Genomic DNA, 6285 nt, shown 5'->3' with positions numbered 1-6285 from the left:
TTGTCAACACGGTTGATGCCAACATGCCATAGTCTTTACTAAGCACATTTGTTCTAATGCCTTGTTCATGTTTCTTTATTATTTCCTGTTTTACCTGGATTGAAATAACTTTTCTCGATTTCTTTGGATCCATGCTGGACTCAATTTCAATGCTAAAATTTTAAGTTTTATTGCTGTAAATAAAGAATATTTTCTTTAAATCAACACTGCACTGCGCTATATATTATCAATATGTAAAATAAATTTCAAAATTACCAATAATTTCACTGTAAAATGGAAAAAATAGTTTATTTTCAAGAGAGTCTCAAACAAGATGTTCCTTCCACTGAACAGAGACAAACTGACGCCAAGCTTGGTGTGTTGAGTGGCTGTTTGGCGCGCTAAACACTAGTTCCCTGTACTTCAATTATGTTAAATAATTGTTAAAATGACTACAAATTTTAATATAAGACTTGGAAAATTATTGAATAGTACAACCTTCTTGATATTTACTCAAATGGTAACGAATTTAAGCCCTAGAACCGATTACTGTATTGGCGGACTACTACCCCAGCTGGTGAGCAGGCGAAAACATGACATGATTTCGTAAGGATTTTGTTAACCAAATTTTTGTTCGTTAACCGAGTTGAAGATTCTTATGGAAGGTAATTCGTTAACCGAGGGAGCACTGTACTGTGATTTTGAACGAAATCGCGTATATCATGTTTTGTCTCCACACTGAAAAAAACGCGTAAAGGGGGACCCTTACACCGTTTTTCACCCAAATATGATTTTCTCTCAGACTTGAAATTTGGTTGGATTAATTTCAGTAATTAAGTACATCCAGAAGAACATAACAACACCACCCAAATACCTGAGAAACCATTAGTTGGCGAGTACTGAAATAAGCACTGAGAAAAATTTCATTAAAATATTCCAAGCATCATTACGACCACCAATTATTCCGCAATCGAACTGTCGATGGTAGGCTCAGAATCAGCATGCTCAGGAGTACCTATGCTGTGATTTTGAACAAAATCTTGTATATCGCGTTTTGTCTCGACCCTGGAAAAAACGCGTAAGGAGGGACCCTTACGTGTTTATACACCCAAATAGGATTTTTTCTCAGACTTGAAATTTGGTTGGATTAATTTCAGTAATTAAGTACATCCAGAAGAACATAACACCACCACCCAGTCACCTGAGAAACCAATATGTAGTTAGCAAGTACTGAATTAAGCATTGAGAAAATTTCATTAAAATATTCCAAGCATCATTACGACCACCAATTATTCCGCAAACGAACTTTCGATGATAGAATCGGACTTGGCATGCTCAGGAGTTCCTATACTGTGATTGTGAACAAAATCACATTTATCGCGTTTTTTCACCCAAATATGATTTTCTCTCAGACTTGAAATTTGGTGGGATTAATTTCAGTAATTAAGTACATCCAGAAGAACATAACAACACCACCCAAATACCTGAGAAACCATTAGTTGGCGAGTACTGAAATAAGCACTGAGAAAAATTTCACTAAAATGGTTCAAGTGTAATTACGACCACTAATTATTCCGCAATCGAACTGTCGATGATAGGGTCGGACTTGGCATGCTCAGGAGTACCTATACCGTGATTAGGTTAGGTTAGGTTAGGTTAGGTTAGGTTTAGGTGAGGTTTAGGTTAGATTTACAGGTAGGTGAGGTTTAGGTTGGGTTTAGGTGAGGTTTAGATGAGGTTTAGGTTAGGTTTAGGTTAGGTTTAGGTGTGTTTTTCAAAAATTTAAGATAATTTTCAAAAAATTTCCGAAAATGTTCAGAAATATGCAAAAAAAATTGAGAAATTTTCGATTGTTTTTCAAAAATTTCAAAAAATTAGGTTAGGTTAGGTTTAGGTGAGGTTTAGGTTGGGTTTAGGTGAGGTTTCGGTTAGGTTTAGGTGAGTTTTTCCAAAAATTAGGTTAGGTTAGGTTTAAGTGAGGTTTAGGTGAGGTTTAGGTTTGGTTTACATTGGGTTTAGGTTAGGTTTAGGTGAGTTTTTCAAAAAATTTCAGAAATTTTCCAAAAATTTTCAGAAATATGCCAAAATTTTTCAGTTTTCGATTTTTTTTTAAATTTCCACAAATTAGGTTAGGTTAGGTTATGTTAGGTTTAGGTGAGGTTTAGGTTGGGTTTAGGTGAGGTTTAGGTTTAGGTGAGTTTTTCCAAAATTTTTCAGAAATTTTCCAAAAATTTCTAAAATTTTTCAGAAATATGCCAAAATTTTTCAGAAATTTTTTCAAAATTTTCCAAAAATTAGGTTCAGTGAGGTTTAGGTTAGGTTTAGCTGAGCTTTAGGTTAGGTTTAGGTTGGGTTTGGGTGAGGTTTAGGTTAGGTTTAGGTGAGTTTTTCCAAAATTTTCCCAAAATTTTCCAAAAAAATGGAAAATTTCGGAAAATTTTTGGAAAAATTTGGAACTTTGTGGGAAATTTTTTGAAAATGTGGGGAAATTTCTGAAAATTCTAGGGAAATTTTTTGAAAAGGGGAAATTTCCAAAAATTTAAAAAAAATTCCACAAATCGATCTGTGGACTAAATGTCAAAAATTGTAAGGCTTACCCCATACAGAATTTTTGGCCAAAAAATAGATTTTGTTCAGAATCTCAGTATAGGTACTCCTGAATATGCTGCTTAAGGATCTGTTAACCAAAATTTGATATCTGGATTATTACTTGTTCAATGGCTTTTAGAAAATTTTAATTAATTTTGCAAGTCATTTGAATTAGTAGGCTAATAATGCAGATATCAAATTTTGGTTAACAGATCCTTAAACAGCATATTCAGGAGTACATATACTGAGATTTTGAACAAAATCTATTTTTTGGCCGAAAATGACAAAAATTGTAAGTCTTTTGCCTTAAAGGATTTTTGGCCAAAAATACTTTTTCTCTCGGAACTAAAATTTAATGTGCCTAACCATTTAAGTACACCCAGAATAATACACAAGCACCAAGAAATGACCTCGAAAACCGATAAGTGGCGAGTAATTAGCATTGCAAAAGTAATTAATATTGTCTAAAAATCATTTGAACAAGCAATAATCCATATATCAAATTTTGGTTAACAGATCCTTAATCAGCATGTTCAGGAGTACCTATACTGAGATTTTGAACAAAATCTATTTTTTGGTCGAAAATGCCAAAAATTGTAAGTCTTATGCCTTACAGGATTTTTGGCCAAAATATATATTTTCTTCAAAATCTCAGTATAGGTACACCTGAATGTGCTGCTTAAGGATCTGTTAACCAAAATTTGATATATGGATTATTACTTGTTCAAATGGCTTTTAGAATATTGTAATTCATTTCGCAAGTCATTTCAATAAGTAATAATGCAGATATCAAATTTTGGGTATCAGATCCTTAATCACCTTGTTCAGGAGTACCTATACTGAGATTTTGAACAAAATCAATTTGTGGACTAAATGCCAAAAATTGTAAGGCTTACCCCTTACAGAATTTTTGGCCAAATATACTTTTTCTCTCAGTACTAAAATTTAATGTGCCTAACTACTTAAGTACACCCAGAATAGTACACAAGCACCAAGAAATTACCTTGAAAACCCAAAATGGCGAGCAATTAGCATTGCAAAAATAATTACAAGTTTCTAAAAGCCATTTGAACAAGTAATAATCCAGATATCAAATTTTGGTTAACAGATCCTTAAGCAGCATATTGAGGAGTACCTTTACTGAGATTTTGAACAAAATCTATTTGTGGACTAAATGCCAAAAATTGTAAGGCTTACCCCTTACAGAATTTTTGGCCAAAAAATAGATTTTGTTCAGAATCTCATTACAGGTACTCCTGAATATGCTGCTTAAGGATCTGTTAACCAAAATTTGGTATCTGGATTATTACTTGTTCAAATGGCTTTTAGAAAATTTTAATTAATTTTGCAAGTCATTTGAATAAGTAATAATGCAGATATCAAATTTTGGTTAACAGATCCTTAAACAGCATATTCAGGAGTACCTATACTGAGATTTTGAACAAAATCTATTTTTTGGCCGAAAATGACAAAAATTGTAAGTCTTACGCCTAAAAGGATTTTTTCCCAAAATACATTTTCTCTCAGAACTAAAATTTAATGTTCCTAACTACTTAAATACACCCAGAATAGTACACAAGCACAAAGGAATGACCTTGAAAACCCAAAATGGTGAGCAATTAGCATTGCAAAAATAATAAAAAATTTCTAAAAGCCATTTGAACAAGTAATAATCCAGCTATCAAATTTTGGTTAACAGATCCATAAGCAGCATATTCAGGAGTACCTATACTGAGATTTTGAACAAAATCTATTTTTTGACGAAATGCCAAATATACTTTTTCTCTCAGTACTAAAATTTAATGTGTTTAACTACTTAAGTACACCCAGAATAGTACACAAGCACCAATAAATGACCTTGAAAACCCAAAATGGCGAGCAATTAGCATTGCAAAAATAATTAAAAATTTCTAAAAGCCATTTGAACAAGTAATAATCCAGATATCAAATTTTGGTTAACAGATCTTTAATCAGCATGTTCAGTAGTACCTATACTGAGATTTTGAACAAAATATATTTTTTGGCAGAAAATTACAAAAATTGCAAGTCTTGTGCCTTACAGGATTTTTGGCCAACAATACTTTTTTCTCTCAGAACTAAAATTTTATGTGTTTAACTACTTAAGCACATCCAGAATAGTACACAAGCACCAAGAAATGACCTTGAAAACCCAAAATGGCGAGCAATTAGCATTGCAAAAATAATTAAAAATTTCTAAAAGCCATTTGAACAAGTAATAATGCAGCTATCAAATTTTGGTTAACAGATCCTTAAGCAGCATTTTCAGGAGTACCTATACTGAGATTTTGAACAAAATTTATTTTCTGGTCGAAAATTACAAAAATTTTAAGTTTATGCCTTACAGGATTTTTGGCCCAAAAATAGATTTTGTTCAAAATCTCAGTATAGATACTCCTGAACATGCTGATTAAGGATCTGTAAACCAAATTTTGATATCTGCATTATTACTTATTCAAATGTGTTGTCGCCTCTGGCTTCAGCTACAGTGCTGGCGTGTGATGCCATTAAATCTTTCGACCTGGGACCTCGCCAGATGGAGAAGTGTTTACAGACAAGTCCTGGTTCTGCTGAGTGGAATGTCTTAGTAGGGTGACAGTGACTGCCCGCCCCTCCATGAGACAGATCACCCTCTCTAGTGGTGCTGTAAAGACCAGCCTTCTCCTGTCCGAGAATTTGTGCTGGGACGATTTACGCAATACTGTTTTGTCTTGGAACACCATTCTTATCTGCATTGACCCGCACTTGTAAGTACAGCCTAAGTGATGACATACCCCTCGGTACTGCCTAACTTGGAGTAATAAGACAATGCAGAATGAAGCGAAGCTAAGATTAATAGAGTTATGAACTTTGTGTTATGTCAGTATGTTTAATAAATTGTAATTAAGATAAAATTGTGAGACTAACTAATTATGTATCAGATGGATCACCTTGTAATATTATGAACGCCTTCTCCTCTGCAGGTTTTGACCACATCAATAAATATTGAATGCGTCAAATGACAGGTTTCAATCATTCCCTTCGACTTGCCCGTAACCTGAACGTTCTTAACTAAGGCGTTTAAAATACCCTTGGATAAAAGTGCTAACACTCTCTATGACTAGTTCTTGTTTATACTGTACATACAATAATGTCTTACCTGCTGATGTGTTGCATTCTATGTATAGTAAAGCATCCTGATGGGTGCAACATCAGATATATAAGGTGAGGCGCACAATTACAATTGGACTGTTCACACAATCAGACCTCTGAACTTAAAATTTAGAACCCAAGAGAATAAAGAGATGACAACATCGCAACATTCTTAGGCCTCCAGATTACCTAATGCCCATGATCAAATAATCATTTATTCTCTGTATAAATCTATCCCAGTGACAGTACAGTAGTATGAAAAACATGTAGTGAAAAATAAAATGAAATGTTTAGGTATCAATTAAATTCAGTGAAAGTATTCCATTTTCTCTTCTTGTAAATCATAGCCAGACTCGAGGCATCACTGCACACGTAAAAGACCTGAACATAAATACATTGCCCCTAGATATTACCTGTATTTCCACAACAGAACCAATGTCTGCTTTCCCTCATTGCCAAACATTTCTAAAGGCAGCAGTAGCTTATGCAAGATTGTTTCCAAATCAAAGCACTGTTTTGTTTTTGTTTTTTTGCTAAACATAGATGGAAATTTTCTTGTTGGGGGTG

This window comes from Homarus americanus, unplaced genomic scaffold, assembly GCF_018991925.1.
Source record: "Homarus americanus isolate GMGI-L3 unplaced genomic scaffold, GMGI_Hamer_2.0 scaffold11794, whole genome shotgun sequence".
Taxonomy (NCBI): domain Eukaryota; kingdom Metazoa; phylum Arthropoda; class Malacostraca; order Decapoda; family Nephropidae; genus Homarus; species Homarus americanus.
The sequence above is the reverse complement of the archived record's forward strand: the minus strand, read 5'-3'. Positions refer to the sequence as shown.